At 46.5% G+C, this 19,180-nt stretch overlaps 1 long non-coding RNA gene and 1 other non-coding gene across 2 annotated transcripts; both read right to left on the bottom strand.

Annotated features, from left to right (window-relative positions):
- Window positions 1-6,502: 6,502 nt before the first annotated feature.
- On the bottom strand, window positions 6,503-6,585 carry TRNAL-UAA (transfer RNA leucine (anticodon UAA)). Its single transcript has one exon. It is a non-coding gene; the product is annotated as a tRNA-Leu (tRNA).
- Window positions 6,586-8,480: 1,895 nt separating this feature from the next.
- LOC139828687 (uncharacterized) lies at window positions 8,481-17,558 on the bottom strand. The gene is made up of 3 exons (XR_011740595.1): window positions 17,335-17,558; window positions 13,017-13,245; window positions 8,481-8,822 (listed from the first exon to the last, which is right to left on the bottom strand). It is a non-coding gene; the product is annotated as an uncharacterized lncRNA (long non-coding RNA).
- Window positions 17,559-19,180: the final 1,622 nt, after the last annotated feature.

Here is a 19,180-nt window from a genome sequence, read left to right as displayed (position 1 = left end):
CCTTGCCACATTTCTCAATGGCCCTGCACACAGATTTGCTCACACAGGTAGGGGAATGGTTGTCAAGGACAAATCCCCAGGGTCCTGTGGGGATCTGTCACCAGGTGTTCACTTGAAAATGAAGGTTGCTGTTCGTTTTCTACCTGTAGGTTCAATCTGCTAATCAGTTTGGTGGGAGTGCTGCATGAAAACCCAGGAAATATGTCCTTTATCAAAGCAGTGACAAAATGTCCTTTTGCCTCATCATCCCTGAAATGCCTCCCCAAAGAGTGAATGCTCCTCGTCATGCTAAAGGATATTTATTTAACTGCTCCTAAAGGGGACTAGAGAAGAGTTTATAAAACCCCAAAACTTTCAAGGTCAAAATTGGTGTCCCCTTGGGAAACGGGGCTAAGAAGCCATTGCTGGAAATGCGCAGCTCCCAGTGCTGTCTCCACCTGCAGTTTGCCTACAGGAGAATCACAAAAGTTCTTGAGGAATCTGAAGAGGAAAGAGGATGAAGATGGATGGTCTTATGATTAAGCCAGAAGACAGGGATTCAAGGAATCTGGCATCACTTATAGACCTCCTGCACTGGCTTTGGGCAAGTCAATTAACCTCTCTGTGCCCCTGCTTACCATCTGTAAAATGAAGATAAGAGACTTCCCTACAGCACAGGAGTGTTCGAAGGAGACCTGTGTGTCTGACAGATGCTCTCCCCCGATGCCAACAGGAGTCACGAGATTTCATTGACAGGAGAGTGATGGAGTGGGGAAGACCCATTACCATTTGGGGTTACGTAGCTTTGTGAAAACTCAATAGGTGTCCGTCTGGCTTCCCTCGCCACCTCCTTTGCACCTGTCTGTCTTCTGAAGCACGAATGCTCTCTCAGCCGAGCACCACCTCCAATACCAGCTGTGGAAACCACAAATCTGATAGGATGCTTCCTATCCCTCCACCAAGGCTCAAGCAGATCAACAAGGATTTTTACCACTAAAAAGTAAAACAGTAATGGGAGTTTCAGAACAAAAGCCAAGGACATGCGAGCCCTGTCTTACCCTTGTGAGTGTGGAAGCGCCGTAAAGTGCACCCGAATAAATCCTCGCTCCTGGAGAAGCATCCTGCCCATTGTGGTGGTGCAAAAGGCGTCGTAGCTTGCCTGGCGTGTCCATCTCTCCCACCACACCACAGAGGCTCACTAATCCCTTCAGACCTCTTACAGCTCTGCAAACAAGGGAACATAATTTGCCATTATGTTTTATTTTTGATTTCTGGAATGTTTTTAAGACATCAGAAAAGAAGAGCTTTCCTGTGATTTCACAGGGAATATTATATTTCCCCTGCCAGTCTCACAAGACACGTTAAAGCATCTAATCCCGGCCCTGCCAGGGCCCGGCTGACCCTTCCCTGCAAGGCTTGGTGGGGGGGTATTTCTTTCCCTCTCCTGTTGATTTTTTTTTCCTTGTCTTAAAATCCCATAGTGTTATTAAAAGGTATTGTTCAATTGCTTTAATTGGCTCAGAAGATAAATTCTTCCCTCAGCCCAGGGGTCATGGCCATCAGCAGCTATTTATTAGCTGCATTGATTGAGAAGAACAGCCTTTAAATGGAAATAAATTGAATTCTTTGGCAAAGAGGATTCCATACAGGCTATTAATGTAAGATAGGGAGCTTAGCAGTTTTATTTTTTATTTATTTGTTCCTCAGTTCCTAGCTATCCTCAAACTCCAGCTATTTCCCATGTCTCCCACAAGCCACCCCCTCCTCACCATGGGGGTTTCCTTACTAGGTAGGATGAGTGAGAGCAGGCACAAGGGCGATGGTAATGATGGAGACTTGGATGAGCTCAGGGAGCTTCCAAATCAGGTCCCCAGGAGTCAGTGGAAGAAGGAGGAGGGATGGGGGAGCAAGATGAGGTCTCCACGTGCATGCACAATAGAAAGGAGAGGGGGAGCAGAGCTCTCCCACTCTCTCTGGGGCATTTTTATTATATTTTTGCCTTCTTCACTGCTCAGAGATTGTTTCTGCCACTCCTCCATCAGCTCCAGAATACATTTCATGGTGCTCGCCTTCATTCCAGAGTTTAATTGCTTGAGATTGTTACTTGTAGGCTGTTAATTTATTAAAACCAGATCTCCCGTATTACTCTGGAGCCCAGAAGAATCATTGCCTTCTACTAAAGGCAGTGGCGCGTGCCTGCTTGTCTTTTTTCTCTGGCCACCTCCGTAATTGCAGTCCTCTGCTAAGATGGAAAACTCCCCCCTACCAGCTGAGCATCCTCCACGGGGCAGGTGGGCTGAGAAACACGTACAGGAGACAAACTCACTCAGGGTGTAAATAGATATAACTTCTCTGATATCCACGGAGGAGTGTGCGATTGCTCTGGAGACACACCAAGCCTCTAGCTGTTCAGATCATGTTTCCTCAGGGGGGACAAAAAGTCAAGGCAGGGGCTACTGGTGACAGATGGTCGCTGGAGTCACCATGCTGACCAAACCTTGTCAAAATATGACGATGGATCCCCATGGCATCCAATGGAGCCAGTACTACCCTCGCCCAGCTAAGCACAGAAAGATCTTCCTTGGTTGTATGGGCCATATTTTGAGTTGAACACATCCCTCAAAGCTAGACGCTTGCACCATATACTGGCGCCATGTGCCCAGATGATCCCATATACTGAGAGTGAGATATATATATATATCTCCATATAGCAGGATGGGAGATGTATGAGAACAAGTGGTTGATACAGGCCACAAATTCCCCACTTTTTCTCAACCATTGTCTCTTCAACAGGTCCCTCCGTCTACTCAAGGCTGCCTTCATCATGCCCTGACTCTCCCTGCTTTTGAAGGGTTTCCTCGGCAGCCCCATGCACACATCTGATCCTACAGAACTTCTCAGTAACATCTGAAATGTAGAAGTAGCATCCCTTAAGGCAATGCCTGAGCCTGGTTTTCAAACTCATACAGGAAGGAAATCAATAGGTAATTGGGAGATGGAAAATCACCATGTATTTGAGATACTGCTGAGCAGCAGTGTGGGGGATGTCTGCCCTTCTCAGAACATTGTCTGAGGTCCTGCCTTCATAAGAGGCCAATACCTCTCAATACATTACAGATATTGGAGTCAACAACCCACACAGCCTCTTGTGTCAAGGCACAGCCCGTATTTTAGACACACAGAGTGCAGTCTCCCTCAAATCTGGGTGCCTCTAATTTGTATCCTCACCTAGTCTTGGCACTGAGCTTCATGGATGTAAAAATGCAAACCCAAATATGAGATAAAACCATCACCAAGTGTTGGGACAAGGCACTGGATCCAGCCCAGTGGGGGGATGCCTTGTGGGGTTTCCAGCCTGCTGTCAGGAGGGCTCAGGAGTCAGAGTCCTCCTGCAGTCCAAAGGCTCCCACTGCCCCACGAGGCAACCATGGGGTGCTGCTCCCAGCACCTGCAGGCAGGCGTAGGCAGAGGTGCAGGCACAGGCATCAGCTCTTGTTACCCACCAACTAACAATTATAACACTAGCATCACAAGAGTAAACAATACCATTTTGTTCACCTCCTAAATACTTAGCTCATTTTAGCACTCTGTCTCCAAGTGCTAGAAAACGATGGGATACAAGACAGGTGGAATCTTGCTGGATCCAAAACAGTGTGGGTGCACCTGTGATTGTAAAGAAGTTGAGTGCTGATGGTCCAGACTCCCAATCCTGGAAGTGTTGTGGCTGCAGGAGGTGGTATGAGCCATAGATTGGACTGGATATGAGGATTGTAGAATCATGGAATATTTTGGGTGGGAAGGGTCCTTCAAAGCTCCCCAGTGCCACCCCTGCCATGAGCAGGGACATCTTCACCAGCTCAGGTTGCTCAGAGCCCCGTCCAGCCTGGCCTGGGATGTCTCCAGGGATGGTTCATCCACCACCTCTCTGGCCAACCTGGGCCAGGCTCTCACCACCCTCAGGGACAACAATTTCCTCTTCATGTTTAGCCTGAATCTCCCCTCCTTTAGTTTAAAATCATCGCCCCTGTCCTGTCATAACAGATATCTCAGGGGTACAGAGCTGGGGCAAGCTAGGCAAGATGCTCTGATGTCTGTGGACTGGCACTGACCTGCTTCCTTCGAAGATCTGGCTACTTGTTCCTGGAACAGCTTGCGTTATTCTAGGATCCCTTTGCTTTTACCTAAGTATTTGTTTTATTTTAAGTACAAATATCCCAGGATCTAATCTGAGATCTGCAAGCACACAGCAAAATATGAAACTTACAAAGAGCCCCAAACTCATTTCATTTAGATTAAACAAGGCAGTTATTGTGTTTTAATATAGGAATTGATTATTATAAGTCTGTGTATTGAGTTTAACATCTTACATTTGCATATATTTCATCACTGTTAATCTTTGATAAATATGTTTTTAATAATCCCGAGGTATTTATTGAACATAAAACTGTCTTGCGAAATTGAGAGTAAGATTGCTGAAGATACTTATTGTACACTACTTCAACACAAATTCATTATTAAAAACCTTTCACTGAGGTTTACTTCCAAGCACAACGTAACAGAGGTGTATACTGCATAGTTAATCCGTAATAAGTATATTTGTAATAAACTATTGATATTTAACCTGCGGCAACCATATTAATAGATATGATACACTGAAATGGCCATTGGGCAAGCTGCTCGTTTTAGCTGTAAAACACTTGGACGATATGGGATGAGAAGGAAGAAAGCTGTGACCTGGTAGAAGACAGATTATTTATCAGCAATCACCTACCCTGGCCACTGGACTCGTTGCTGTTTCAGTCCCCACATCTCCAGCCCCATGTTCTTACATGGCTTGAATTAACACTTGGTCCCAGCTGTCCATACAACTCTGGCAGTCTGTGTGTTACAAAGGCTGTTAATTCAGCTCTTGGTGCCCTCAGATAACGCTCTGTCTGCCCAATAGTTTTTTTACAGAGTGGATAAACATCCTTGAGGGATTGGGAGCAGACCACAGCCCATACCCCTGGGGCGCAGAAAACACAAGCTTTCTGAGGATATGGATCGACAGAGAAGCTCAAATGAGGAGATTTCAGCTTTGAACTCAGCGGAGGCCACCAAATGCCTTTGACACATGAACTAGACAGAAGTCTGACTCCAAGCCATCAGAGGCAAAAGAGTTGACCCGCAGTGCTGCTTAGACCCCCTGGGGTACTCTCAAAGATGTATTTGTCATTCTTTGCATCACTCAATGACTGGGGTTTGTTGCAACAAGCCAGCTCTAGTGGATATGCGCAAAAATTCCCTCCCAGCACAAATAAAATAGGAGAGTAATTCCCCCCATGTCTTTTCCTCTGAGTCCTGCCCTATTTGTTATATGGCCACCAGTACAAGCCCTGTAATCTTTCCTGTAGGCCGCTGATTCCTGTGTATCAGGGAAAGCCAAAGATCTTCACATGCAACTTTTAATTGAGCTGTTATCATCTGCCACAAACATGAAATTAATGGTCCTACATCATAATCATAAGTTCATACATAACCCCATGCACCAACAAATAACTCTTTGCAGTGATACTACAATGGTAAGCTGATTTGCAAGAAGCGCACGCTACCCAGGAATCCCAATTAACCAAATTAACACCATCACTTCAAATCATGTCCCAGCAGTAGGACATATCCGATTGGCCTCAGGCTGGAGCAAAGCAGCCAAATGAGTATCTGACAGCATCTCTGCGGGTCCAGCAGGCCAGTCCTTCACTGAGGGAAATATCCATTGCCCATCCACGCACACAAGAAAGGGAGCAATAAACTCTCAAGAGCGTCTGTACGTCCTGACTCAAGACAGACTACGGTGCAGTGATGCTGTGCAACAGATGAACAGTTCTTAGTTTCTCATGCATTCCCCAAGTTTAACCAGCAGCATCATCAGGAATGCCTTCCTGTCATGCTGCCTTGCTCCTGGTGGGACCAAGCCACCCTCTTGTCCAGGCTGAACATGGGGGTTGTGACACTGCCAAGTCCCCCTGGGGAGGGCCAAATAGCACTATGGATGAGCCAAGCAGCGGATCCGGGGTCATGGAACAGAGCTGGCAAGAGAAGCTGATGTGGAGCAGTGTCCACGAACCTCAAATCTATCTCCTCTGAACCCACTTATTTGTGCTGGTTTCCACTTGTGATTTGCCTAAGCTGTTTAGAGCTCAACAGCTTTTCTTTTCCACCTTCAGGGTAGTCAGGTTTTCATATCTCTGCCATGGGAAAAACAAGTTGTGATATTGGGAGCATGTGGGATTCAAGCCCACGATGGTCCCAGCACTCCCTGCATGAGGGACAGGAGGCACAATCTGTGTGCCAGAGTAACCAGCTTATATCACTCTCCATGTTCAGCCTGGACAAGAGGGTGGCTTGGTCCCACCAAGAACCTCACCTTGGGGTGCTGAATGGCCTCATCTCCCCTCACACAGGGCCTGGAGCTCCCATCCCAGCTCTGAACTGATGCTCTAAAAACCAGGGTGAAGTGCTCGGACCCAGAGAAAAAGGAGGCTCCTACCAGAAGTGGGGTTCGAACCCACGCGGGCATGTGCCCATTGGATCTTAAGTCCAACGCCTTCACCACTCGGCCATCCTGGTGGGCTGGAAGCTCTCCCCTGGCCCACCAGCTCTTCCCCTGGGGGGCACACACCTCACACCAAGCCCCCGAGGTCCCAAACTGAGCCACCTTCCCCTCCTCACTGCTTTCTTTTATGTTCCCAGCAAACTGGTGGAACATCTTATTGACATGCACCAGGTCTCACGGGCCATGAAGGATGGCACAGCCCCTGTGTGCCACACTAATTCCTTGTGCAAGGACTGTAGTCACTGGTGACAGTGTCGCCAGGGACCCTGGTGCAGGGATGGCATCTCTGGAGGGTCTCAGCCTGACTCTGCTGGATGCCCGTGGGAAGAGAGAGGCTCTGACAGCCTGAGACACAATACAAACAAACAAAAAAACGACCATAAAACCTCCGTTGACTCACAATAGGATTCAAACCCACAACCCACAGTTACGAAGTGCAAGATGTCTTTAGCCCGTAAGCCACAGGAGCCCGATCATTTTTGTCTGTGATTTCAGCCACCTTCACTCTTCACAAGCCAGAAAAAAGTGCATTTCTAGGTCTCAAAAGAGGGTGGGACAGAGCTCCTCAGTCAGGAGGACTCATCCTGGCCTCCTGAGACAACTCAGGAATGTTAGGAAACAAGGCAGAAGGACCCCAAGCACCCCGCTGGAAGATGCTGCAGGTCCTCAGCTCAGCAGTGGACTGGATCAACCTATTCACACGCAAAAACCCTGCCAGGAGGAAAATTCAACCCCTTTGGTGCCAAGAGGGAACAGCAATTCTCCCTGCTTCCTTTTTCCCTTCATATTACAGTCACAGCTATCCGCTATGCTGGTCCATGTGTGTAGAATCACAGCTCGGCATCCCTGGATGCCTCCAGCTGCAGCACCCGCATTAATATCAAATGAAGCTGTGCTCACCAAGGGTGTTGCGCTCGCCAGCTCCCGAGGAATCTGCTCCTAATGAGCGACTTCAAAGCATTAATGAGCTTGCAAAGCTCTCCTCTTCATTTACAGAGCTGGACCTCGCATGCTTGGCATTAAGACAGGGGTCACCCGTCAGGCGAAGAGAATGCGTGTGCATGTCGGCGAATATAATATATTTGTCATCGTCTAGAAGCAAAGATTAATCATGCCCTCTCTGAAAGAAAGCTTTTATGCCATATCTGCTCCTCACAGCATGGAGATGAGGGACCTGCCTGCAAGGACATCCATGACCCGCACTGCTCGGATCCCCGTAGCGCCCAGCGAGCCCAGCTTTGAAGTTTACATCCCACCTTAACCCTTTGAGTCCAGGCTGGGATGTGCTGCTTGAATTGGCAGCCTGAGGGATGAATAAAGCGGTGGAATTGTGCTTCAGTGCAGGTTTTAAATATGCATGGAGGGAGTAGTGTGGATGTGAGAAGAGAGCAGGTTTGACTGATGCTCCCTGCTCTGCAGCATCCTCCCAGCACAGGCAAGGAAAGGAGATGCTGGTCGAGAACAGCAAGGGCTGCACAACGCACCTGTTGCTCTCTCCAGGGACCGCTCTTTCCCAGCCACAATCCTCTCCAAGCCTCCCTGAGCTCACCATAAACCTCGCCGTTGAAGCAGCCTCCAGTGCCTGCCTGGCTCCCAGATCAGTTGCACCCACGTGAGGAGCTGAGCCCGTCCATCCCTCTGAGCGAGGTGGAGACCATGCAAACAAACCATGCCGAGGGACCAGCAGCCACCCTGAGCATGAGCCTGCTGCTGGGCACGGCCTGCCCTTCCTCCCCAAACCCCTCAGCCCCTTCATCCTATCCAGAGCCCTCTCTCTGCTGACACCCTGCTTGGCATTTGTGGTGCCACAGAGAGGTTTGGATGAGGCATGTAGCAAGGAGATATTGGCTTGTTATTGCACTTTCAGGACAGTCTCCATGTGCATTCTACAGTGACACTGGTGTGGGAGCAGCTCACCTTCCCATGCCTGGTTCAAGCTTACCATGACACATATCCAAAGGGATCACTGGCACAACTTGGCTGGATTTAAAAACACAGCCCCCAGCAGATGGTTCCCAGCGTCTTCCATGGTTGTGCATCATCCACCAGGTTGCTCAGCATCCCCTGCACCAAGCGCTGGGTCTGAAGTCAGCCTCGCCTCCAAGGCAATTGTAACATCAGCTGAATTACTTGTAGTGTCTTGGATGTCTCCTATGCAATCCCAAGCCAGGCTGACTGTACCTCACTTGCAGTGTCCCCATGAAATGACAGCTTGAAGATGACACGGCTACAGGCTTTCAGAACACGTGTTCTGTAAGACAAAGACATTAATAATGTCCTGAAGTCAGAAAGGTGTCATGCTTTGCTTCAGAAGCACATTGACAATGTTAACTGCAAAGGAATTTCTCCTCTCACCTTTTCTTCCTCCAAAAGAGATCTCCTGGCACTTGGTGTCTATTCAGTAGATCTGTATTTAATTTAAATAGCCACTGAAGGCAACCGCCATCCCATGTATTAATACAGCAGCTGGAGAGTGGTTGATGGATAATTAAGAAAAAAAATCAAAAATCTTAAAGTTATGAGCAAGGCACAGTGAAAATGGCACTTTAAGATATTTTGGGCCAAAACAACTCCGCTTTACTGGTGCAGGGGCAAAAATAATCTCTTCATCACCACTTCAGAAATCAGTTAGAAAAGGGAAAGAGTAGGACAGAGTTCTCCTCTGTGCTCCTCTGCTGCCCTTCTCCTGTGATGAGAGCAGTCCAGTGTGGAGGTTACGACCATCACAAGCATTAAATGACCCAAAAGTTTGCCACAGTTCAGCCCTACCAGGGTCACCTTCAGTTCAGAGAGAGATGACAGCTTGGCTCCACCTTGCACAGCAGGCGTTGGGGGGGAAATTCGTGCTGCTTATAGCAACAGGGCTCCTATATTGTGTTCATGCAGCAGTTAATGAGGAAGCTTTTTGGACTTTGTCAGGTTTTAAATACACTGTTGATGTCCCACATGTAACTGTAAACCACCACATTTTGAGAGTAGCTGGAGTTCATTGACAAAAACAAGAGTGAAACACAGTAGCATTACTATTTAACTGGTCCTCGGTAGGTTTAAGAATAAACAGGCAAGCGAGCACAGAAGATCACTCTTCCTCCCTATTTTTCCTCCCTCTTGAGAGGCAGTTGAGGAAATCAAGCCAGTCTCACTTTGTATTCAGAGGCTTTTCTTTACAGAATGGCTAGAAAATACATGTTGTATTCCTATGGGTGAAAGCTTATACTCTGCAGAATTTGACATGATGCCCCGCTGCTTGTTGGCTCAAATCAGCCCCTGTGGAACTACAAACCTTATGGTTCTCTATAGCTCCAGAGGAAAGGTTTTCCATGAAGCTTGCAAATACTGGTATTTGGCCAGAAAGCCAAAGACCACTTACTGTGGGTACACAGACTGGATTAAAAACCAGTGGAGCTGTGCAATTACAGGAGGTTATTTATCCCGGAGGGAAAATGTGTTTTCTTTGTTGAGCAAGTTCTTTCAAAAAAAATAAAACCCAACAAAACCCCCATCAAACTGAAAGCAATGCAGCTACCACAGCTAAAGCAGTAAGACACAGAAAATAAAGGATTTGCCTACTTTCTCCTGCTCAGGAATGGTGTCCCAGCTGTTTACAATTTTCCACCACCTCTTGCTAGTCTAAATTATTCTCCCAGTTCTTTTCCACAAAAATTTCTTGGGCAATGGACAGTTTCTCAAAAAAAAATAAATAATCTTGAGGGTTCAGAGTATATAGGCCTCACACTGTTGTTTCTGCTCTGGTTCTGAATGGGCTCACAATGAGATGTCTGGAGTCAATGGTGACAATTCTCCATTTCAAAGTCATCACCTACCCACATTCAATTATTCCCCTAGGTGTTCTGGACAGGACACACATTTAGCTTATCAAGGGTAGCTTTGTCCAGTCTAAACTGGATTTTGTGAAAGGTACCATCAGGGACCCACCTCTCCCTGTCACTGTTCCATGCCCCTTCCAAACACCATCACTCATAACACAGAGAAAACGAGTCACAGCAAAAGCTCACGGACACACTGAGGGTCCCAGCACTGTGATACTGATGCCAAGTGCTCAAATCATAGTCATGAAGGGACCTGATGTAAATTAAACATTCAGTGCATGTTCATCTATTCTCGCCTAATGCAGTCAGACAGAGCTTTTGTACCATCGTTGCAGAGAGGGAAACCTGGCTGACCCTGACTTGAGGCACACGATCTGGTGGCCACTTCCAGCCTTACTCTCCATGCCTGAATTTCAGCATATATTGGTCACCAGATTCATGTAAACCAGGGGCAGTCCAAAAATCACGTTAGCAAAACATGTGTTGTATATTTTCGGCTGCCTTTTCACATGACAGAGGAGCTACCCATGGCAAACAAATGCTCAACAGAGATCTCCGTCTCTTACGGGGTCATAACTTAGGCAACACTGCAGCACACTGCTCTCAGAATCCACCCAGAGGGGAAATGAGGCAATTGAGTTATCACATGGACAAACATCAACAGAAGAGGCTTGCATGTGTCAAAGAAGTCTCCTGCAGTTATTTATGTGGCTTGGACAAAACTGTTGGAATGAATGGGAAAAACCTCTTTGCGTCCCACCTGCAGCATCAGCAACGAGCGCTATTGTTCGTTATCTCAACGGGGAAGTGTGCAGGTGACATATCACATCCCAGATGTCAAACTGCATCTGCATGAATTCCTAAAATGACATGTGTTCTTTAGCCCAGAGCTTGGCTCCAGGCTAAGAGCTAAATTTGATGTTCTCTGCGGCTAAAACTTCTTCAAAAAACATTCCGGGTTAATTAGGGAAGGGAAATTTTGGCTGCAGTCTGTACAAGGAGATTGGCTTGGGAAATGGTATGAAAGTCGCGGTTTTTGCAAGAGTAAAGAGAAAGAACAGGCTCATTTCTAAAAGCGCTACACCTAAGAACTTCAGAAAAGCACAGAACTTCACTGAAATGCAATAAAAGGCACTGCCTAAAAGCAGAACATCTCCTTTGGCTCAACATATCCTCTCCCAGAGGCACCACATCATTCCTGCTGCTCACAAAACAGCTTCTGTCTCCTTTTAATAGTTGTATTTTTGGGCTTCTCATGTTTAATTCTCTCTTTTTCCTTATGTAAGGTGCTTGGAAGGGCTGCGGTGTCAAACAGTAATTACATCAGAGCAAATTTAGAATCCACAGTGTTAAAACGAATCTTTGCACTTGACAAGCGGATGAATGTAGGAGGTGGGGGGATATGGTTTCATCAAGGAGAGCACCCAGCTGATGGTGTAACATCATCTCTCATGGGTTGGGGGCACCCACCTTTGGGTGTCAGTGATCTCAGCTTGGAACTCATCTCTACACATCTGGAATTAGCATGGTCCGAGACCTAGATGGACATTCACACGGTGCTACCAACACATACATGCCTCTACCAGTGGGTAACCTCGAGGAAGGATTAAAATGCAGTTTTACCATCCTCTTAACACCCCTGGATTAACTCGGGTTCATATGGTTGTAGCTGTAGCTTCACCTCAGATGAGGATCAAGCATTTTCTGGTGCCAGGAGGCACCACCGTGCCCACCATTAGTCTGCTCACAACAGAAGCAAAAGAAAAAGATCTGTCCAGTTTCCCAAATCTCTGTTTCTAAAGATATGGGTACCTACCCCAAGCAATCTTCCAGTACCTTTATAAATTACCTCCCACCATCTGTGCTCCCGTAACTGGCCACATCTGCTCTGTTAAATTGTGTTAGAGTTGCAACTCAGTCCAACATAAAACTTTGGACTATGCCAAGATGTTGTCCCTGCCAGGGTGTTCAGGGAAGCCACTGGTGATAGTCTCCAAGTATCCAGGTTGCATTTTCCAACAAGTAATCAGAGAAGAGTGAGTTTGATCCTCAAACCATGGAGCCTGTGCGGAAATCAGTGACGACTGAGGCTGCTATGGGTGACCAAAAACTTGCAGAAAGAACATAAAATTCCTTTTTCTCACTAAAAGAGAGTACCAACTGCCTTACAGTGGACTCCAAGTAGATATCAAGACATACTGACAGGTATCAGTGGGACTATCTGTCATGCAATGTCTAAAATCAGGTTGTGGGGAAGAGTAGGTGTATAGAGTGAGCTCACACATAAAGCATACAAGAAGCTTTCTAGGGATAACAAGTTTATAGAATATATATATTTTTCCCCATATGGGTTCCCAGCTGGACTTCTTTGCTGTCTTGAAAGAGACCAACTTGCTAAAACCACCAATAACGTCAAAATCCAGGATCTTCCTAATTAGATGTGACCTTTGAAAAGAACTGCTGAAGGCTGAGAGCTCACCTGCTTCTGAGGGCTTACACCTGACAGGAGGGCACTGGGACCGTCTGCACTTGTGTTTTCATTTGTTGCCATATTCATAATGCCAAGGTGAAGGAAAAGAGGCTCATAGAAGAGAAGAATGGGGAGGAGGGCAAACCTGTGGAGTCTTTGTTAGTCATTCCACAGCTTCAACTCCAATGTCGGTCTTGTGTCTGGCATTTGAGACCCTTCACTTTGCCTTTCCTGCTTCACTTCATGCCCATCAGCTCCGGTCCTGTCCTTCCAGCCTTTGATCCAACTGAGCATCGGCCTTGGAGGGACCAGGTCATCGCATGGCGGAGTTGGCTGCCAGGTAGGCTATCCCAAGCCATAGGGTTGGTGTTTTCCTGGAAAGATGGAAAAGAAACTTCCAGAGTTGAAAATATAAATTAAAAAAAGAAAAATCTTCAAATTTCTGCTCTTTCTTTGCAGCTAAGCTGTTTTTTCACACTCAGTTTTCAGAAGAGCCACAGTGAACTGAGTACCAAGCCCCTCTGAAGTCCTGTGGACATCAAGTACTTATCTCCCATGGCTTCCTTCAAAACACCTGATCAGAAATGGCAGACAAACTGTAGTATATTTAATGCATTCATCTGCTGTCATCTTGTTTTGTTTTGTGCTTGTTTCTGTTTTTAATGTATGCATGTTTTTTGGGTGTTTTAAAAGTAACGTGTAGTCTTTCTTCTGGGATTTAGAGCCTGATTTTGTAATAATTAGGCACAGTAAACCATGTGGAGATTTTTTTACGATCTGCTTTAAATGTAGACTTTTGGGAAGTAGACAATGAAATAATTATTATTTTACTGCACAGCTGTGCTAAAGTGCAGGGGAAAGAGTGAAAAGACACTAGTATTTGTTTATTCGGCTTTAAATTGCTATGACAAAGCAAATAACAGCTTTGGTCTTGGTCCATAATTGAGTTAATTGTTAACACCTCAGATTGTCTGTCCTAAAAAACCTCCTAATTAGCAGAGAAGTGCAGGATCAACTAGGTGGCATTTGTTCCTTAGTGCTCCAAGAGGACCTGTGAATTCATAATAGACAGCTAAACTTAAGATCCAAAAGCATCTAATTTACTGTGTATACGTGCAAGTGCTGTGTGTGTTTGTGCACGTTCTTTCTTGTTCTGTGTTGGCAAAGCAGCCAGCACGGTGGGGCTGAAGTCCCTAATGTATTCTCTAGACAACTGGGACCCAATCTGAAAATACAGACAGTATTTTCTAGGAGACATCTGCTGCATCCAGCGGCCTCTGGGTCAGGGGCCACTGTTGCCTCCCCTGTTCATTTTGGGAAAGTTCTCAAAAAGATTCCCTGTCTTTGCTCTTTCATTTACCATCCAAGGCAGAGGTCAGAAGCTCTTGCCTCACTGATGGACCCTAAAGTGAGTTCATGCATCTCAGTCACAGAATCACAGAACAGTTTGGGTTGAAGGGACCTTCAAAGCTCCTCCAGTGCCATCCCTGCCATGAGCAGGGACATCTTCACCAGCTCAGGTTGCTCAGAGCCCCGTCCAGCCTGGCCTGGGATGTCTCCAGGGATGGTTCATCCACCACCTCTCTGGCCAACCTGGGCCAGGCTCTCACCACCCTCATGGGCAACAATTTCTTCCTCACGTCCAGCCTGAATCACCTCTCCTTTAGTTTAAAACCATCACCCATCTTCTCTTTAGTAAATGCTTGCAGCACAAGTGTTGCTAATGATGAACATCTTTGCCACAAAAGAGGAATATTGGTAACTCACAGAGACAGCAGCTATAGGTTTTACTCCCGTGTAGTATCTGGGACACCTAAACCTGATTGATAAAAGCAGGAGTAGGAAGACTAACACTTTAAAAATTCAGAAAGGATTGCTGGGTGCAGAAGCAGAAGACAAGACAGTGGTAGAGCATTTTCCCGAAATGCAACGTTAGTCCTCCTGTAGAGATGGATGAAGGAGAGGTTTTACAGCAGCTGTCCACACCACATGCTTTCTCTTTGCTTTCTCTAAAGCACCAGCATAGACAGAGAGGTCTGGTGACCTTGTCCTGAGGTCATTTTGGCAACCCCAAGCTGAATGTGAGATATGGGGAGCTGGTGACACAGTGCCCAGTCTCTTGTTAATGACAGAATCTCAACCAGGGATTTGAACACATTGGTCCTGTACCCAGACTGATAGAGACAGGACATGCCCCACTAGAGGAAAAGCTTTGTTAGAGGTGTCTTCCCTGCAGTTCTTTACATCCCGCAGCAGGTGAAACACAACCAGTGCCATAAGGCCAACAAGTGTTTAGCAAAAGCCCTTCTTCGGGCTCTCTGCTCTGCTGTTTGCATGGCTGTACGAGGCAGATTGCTGTCTCTTATTAACTAGATAAACAAGCAGCAAAAGTTTAGCAAAATGGAAACACATGCACAGCTTGTCTGCAAATAGAGACAAACGCATCCATCGCATGGTTGCACCCAGCTGTCTGGCTCTTACCTGCTTAAATGGCTTTAATTTCACATTAAGGTCAATGCAGCCATAGCTTCTCCTCCCGAGTGGAAAACCTGGCTAATGAAACGTTCAGGTTTGTATTGAGTCCACTTCGATGCCTCACTCAAGCGTTTTGAGGAGCTGAGGTGGGTGTCCTGGTCTTTCTTCCATAAGGATGAGCCCCAGTCCGGACCGTGGGAGTCGGCGTCGGCACCCAGAGGTTCTTCTTCAATGGTCCATGAAAATTATGGGGTGTGTCAAATTATCAGTCGGAGTGTTCTCTTGCCTAATCCCACACTGCAAGGAGCGCAGAGAGCTCCTGCCTCTGTGCCAGCCCTGCCAAGGTCTGTGCTCCTTCCTCATGGCTTTCCCGGGCTGGACCCCCTTTTTGCAGAGCTTATTTATTCAGCTTATACCACCCTTCCTTCTACCGTTTATGCAGCCCTCCTACTTTCCTCTGGGAATATAGATGAGATGAGTAAACTGTGTTTAGATACAGTCTGAGGGGTTTGACTTAGAGTCTCATTTATTACTCTTCAATATTTTTTGTCTTCTCTTTTCCAGAGATCAGGGTTCCTGACCAAGTTTCGATGCGGTCCGTGAGGGTGACAAACATAGCTAGACTATGATTACTTGTGCGTAGGAAGCTATTTTTCCTGAACTACATCCTCAATGTCACTCAAGGCAAAAGTGAAAAGAAAAACCACACCGAAACACACCACCTTGTCTTGCATGCCTTCGAAGTAGCTGTTCTGAGGATAATTTGAAGTATTGAGACACTGATTCACTAAATATCGTTGGCCTGTTTATATGTGGGCAAGCAAAGTCACCCATTATTGGTGATTTGTTAGCTCTTGGTGGCTCTTTGATCTTCTGTGACATTGTGCACTCAATATCCTCCTCCCATGAGGCAGCTGAGAGGACAACACTATCAAGACATTCGCATTATTGTGACTTATGGTTCATGTCCACGGGATTGTCTCCACTTAGGCACTGTATCTCACTGGATTCAGGGGAATCTGCCATAGCCCTGCAATATATGCAAACCCAGAAGTTCCTCTTGGATTGAAAAATTATGATAACAGCACCTCTAAATTGCTTTTAGCGGCTTTCTGTGCTGCCTCCGGCTCAGAAGTGCTTAGTTTGCTGACAAAAATCATAGACTCATACACATTGGAGATGGAAAAGCCCTGCTAGGTTCAGCTAGCCCATTTCTCCTACCAGGGAAGGAATATTCCCAGCAATCTGTTTTCCCCACTACTTTGTCTTGTCTATTTTTAAACATCCCGTGTAGCAAAAATACATTTAGATTGTCAGGGTTTCAGAGCCAAGTTAGCTGTGGAAGTACCAGCTGTATCCTAACCTGCTTTGTCTGGTGGCAGCAGCTAAATTGCTCTTTGCTGCCTTTGAAGTCAATGGGAAAAAGTCTTATTGGCTTCTGTGGGAGCATTCTCAGGCCTTTGGTACGGCTGATTAGAGCAAATAGCTATGGAGCACTGATAAGCCATTCTTACCCTATCGCTTTCCAGGCTGTAACTGCGTTTTAATAGGCAAGAAATTGTCTCAGCAGCAGTCAGGGTGCAATAATAGCAAAGCCATGTGGAGCACACAACACACAGGGTCTGCGCAGAAGTGACTCCTGCCATGACCATACAAAATCATACCCACAAGCCCAAACAGGTCTGGTGCAGCATGTGATCCAAGGGGGACGGTCCCATTTGTACCTCCTCGAACTGTAAAATCTACCAGAGGTCAATTCAGCTTATAGGTGGCTCCAATGTGTTTTCCGTTTCAAATGAACTTTAAAATCAGGAATGAAGGGAGCTGGGCACATCAGTCCTACCTATGGGCACCCCTCTACCTGCCTTTCACACCTCAGCCAGAGTATGGCATATGTATGGCACTGCCCTACTATTTTAGCCAAACAAAGCAAGAAAAACCTCCCTGGCTATTGAATCACAGAAGTGACCGTATGAAACTTGACTTACCTTCTTCAGGAAACAAAGCGTTGACAGGTCCCCCTCGAGATGGAGCACTCAGCGGTGACACAGCCCGGACGAAGCTCAGCCCTTTGCTTTCTCTTTTTATTTCAGTAACAATGGCAGGTAGTGGGAGCCAGGGTTGGATTTAATTTAACAGTTGTTGTGCTCTGCTGGGACAATTTCCTCTGCCTCCACATTTCCTGTCTGGAAGTTCTCCCAAAAGGATGAATTAACCAATATATGACCTGTATGGCAAATGCACTTTATTGAAGCTATTTTTCTAGGGTGGAGCTGAACAGCTGTTTAACAGCGCATAGCTGCACTACATGAGAGACAGTAAAAACACACAAACTGTATCCAGGTACAACTGGGCTGTAAGGAGGCAGAAGGTAATTATCTCAAACTGCAATTTTTGCTCATACACACAGGGTAGAGTCCTTGCGTGACAAAGTGTGCCAGCATGGGGTACCACAGAATGACAGTCATCACAGGGAAAGGGGACCTGGGTTTTACCTTCCCCGTAGCACCTTCTTGCCTAATAAACATGGAGAGATTAACACCATCCCTGCAGGTCCCAGCATCCTGGGGAGGAAAAGCCACATGCTAAAGGTGTATACGCACAGACTGCTGTCAAAAAACTACTGAGTTTATAATAGAATCACAGATTAGTTTGGGTTGAAGGGACCTTCCCAGCTCCCCCAGCACCACCCCTGCCATGAGCAGGGACATCTTCACCAGCTCAGGTTGCTCAGAGCCCCGTCCAGCCTGGCCTGGGATGTCTCCAGGGATGGTTCATCCACCACCTCGCTGGCCAACCTGGGCCAGGCTCTCACCACCCTCAGGGGCAACAATTCCTTCCTCATGTCCAGCCTGAATCTCCCTCCTTTAGTTTAACATCAATGTGAGAGATGGACATGCTCAGCATCTCTGATCAGAAGCCTCAGTAACGCCCTTGTTTTCCATTTGCGTCTCTTCCTCTCCCCCGCAGTGGTTTAGCAGCGCAATTAAGTTATCGCAAATTTACATCAGGGCTGGAGAGATGAGAACCTGAACAGAAGCTTTTAAAGCCACATTTTTATTTATTTTTTTTTTTAAAGCCTGACATAAAACACCAGCAAGATTCACCGTGAGCTTCCTGTGTGCACATGAGTTATACGCACGGTAAGTGTCCCATCATCATGAATTCTGCCAACGTGCTCCTTTTAATGGCACTGATCATAGGGAATTCATTTGGCCTTCATATAGCTGTCACCTGTATTACCGGCGCGATTTCATTCTAATTTAGCATTACTTAACGGTGAAGATAAAGTTAAGTGTTAGCCATGAGGATCTTTTCTTGGCTTCTCTCTCTCTCTGACACAGCAAGAGTGCAACTGCAGGGTGTTTTATGACCAATAATTCAAAAGAGCAGGGGAAAGAAGGAGCAGCAAATATCAGCTGCTTGTCAATCATCCGCAGTCTTTCAACTCAAATGGTTATACCTGGACCTCTGATCTTTTCTTCTACTGTCTCTGATCCTCTTGTTTATTCGGAGTTCAACCATCAAGAATATATTTTTTTAAAGGTTCAGGTTTAGGAAACCTGCAGTGGTTACCCACAACAACAGGAAAAGGTGATATAGAAAGCCAGACCTAATGGCTGCAGTATAGGAGCCAAATTACAGGCAGCCAGTTGAGGTGGGGGTGATGGGGTACCCCACAAACTGGCTGAACACAGGAAAATGCTGTGGGGGAATCGACTGCTTTTATAGCATTAATTATACAGCAGCAAGTGATTTGTCTTCCCAAGCCTCTGTTGCCCCCCTTCTCCCCCAGCCTGAAAAGGTAATCATTCTGTATATATCACTAGCTTG

Source organism: Patagioenas fasciata, chromosome 10 (assembly GCF_037038585.1).
Source record: "Patagioenas fasciata isolate bPatFas1 chromosome 10, bPatFas1.hap1, whole genome shotgun sequence".
Taxonomy (NCBI): domain Eukaryota; kingdom Metazoa; phylum Chordata; class Aves; order Columbiformes; family Columbidae; genus Patagioenas; species Patagioenas fasciata.
The sequence above is the reverse complement of the archived record's forward strand: the minus strand, read 5'-3'. Positions and strand labels throughout refer to the sequence as shown.